The following is a 1,189-nucleotide window of genomic DNA, read 5'->3' on the forward strand; positions in this document are numbered from 1 at the left end:
TCCAACCTGGTCAGTGCCCTGCTGCAGGAAGGCAGAGCGTGCTGCATGCAGCCCCATGGCTCTGGGGTTTGGAGGCTGGTCAGCCCTGAGGGCCCCGCACCTTGTGTGTGCCTGGCCTTCCCTGCAGCTGCAGTAYTCAGCACACACTCAGCCTTGACACTGTGGCCTCTGCCCTTTTTATTGTTGCTGTTCCAGAACTGCAGGGTCGTCCCTTTATCTCCTCTGCTCATTCCTCTCGCAGGGGAGACGTTTCCTGCTGGCCAAGAGTTCTTCCAGGCAGCTTCTCTTTGGACGGGCATCCTGAGCTGGGAACCGGTAGAAGTCCGGGTCGATATCCGGCAGCATTTCAGTATCTGGTTCAAGCTGARGCACAAAGARGACCAAAYATTTTGCAYTGCCTCTAGCCTTAGGCCAAGCCCTGGAAACCGAGCGCGAGAGAAGCCAGGCCCCACAGCCCCTCTGCAGCCCCACAGGCRATTTTGCTGCTCTGGCCTCAGGCCCTTTGGGGACAAGAGCTCCCCCAGGGCAGGAATTGTGCAGCCGCAGCTGGCGCCGCAGGAGAAGGGCCCTAGGCACGGGGCTGCGTGTGAGGCTGAGCGAGGCTGGGCAGCTCTTTCCCTCCCGCCCTTCCCTCTCACTCGCAGATCCCTGCAGGCCTCACAAACARGGGGAAGGAGCAGCCCTGCCAAGGGGAAGGAGCAGCACCTCTGCTGTGCCCTCTTGCTGAGCATTCATCAGGTGGGGCCAGTCGCGCCAAAGCACCGCTTCTAGCCCTGGCCTTCACCCGCAGCATCAGCGCCCACGGCCCCCCTTGCTGCTCCTCCGACAACTGCCACCCCACAAATGGCAGTGCAGGTACTTCAGGCACTTCATCGCACAGGTACCTTTCTTGGACAGGGCCCCCATTGCTCACATTTTGCAGCCCGTTGCACACGCTGCTTGGAAGCAGCAGCACCGCTCTGACAAGATGTTTCCAGCTTGGGAAGTCCCTGTCCATGTCCTGAAAAAAGSTCTTACCTCATCCACTCTGACCCATTTAAGGTTCTGCCTTCTTTCCATTTCAAGGGCCTCCAGCTGAACGGTAAAACTTCCCTGATGCCCTGCCCTGCTTCTTGAGTGCTAAACAAGGGAAAGCAAGAGAAGGCAATTGGTCGCAGAGGCCACGAGGAGGAGGCTGCTGAGCAACCTG

The sequence above is a fragment of the Nothoprocta perdicaria genome, unplaced genomic scaffold (assembly GCF_003342845.1).
Source record: "Nothoprocta perdicaria isolate Ctin4 unplaced genomic scaffold, notPer1 scaffold_431, whole genome shotgun sequence".
Lineage (NCBI taxonomy): Eukaryota > Metazoa > Chordata > Aves > Tinamiformes > Tinamidae > Nothoprocta > Nothoprocta perdicaria.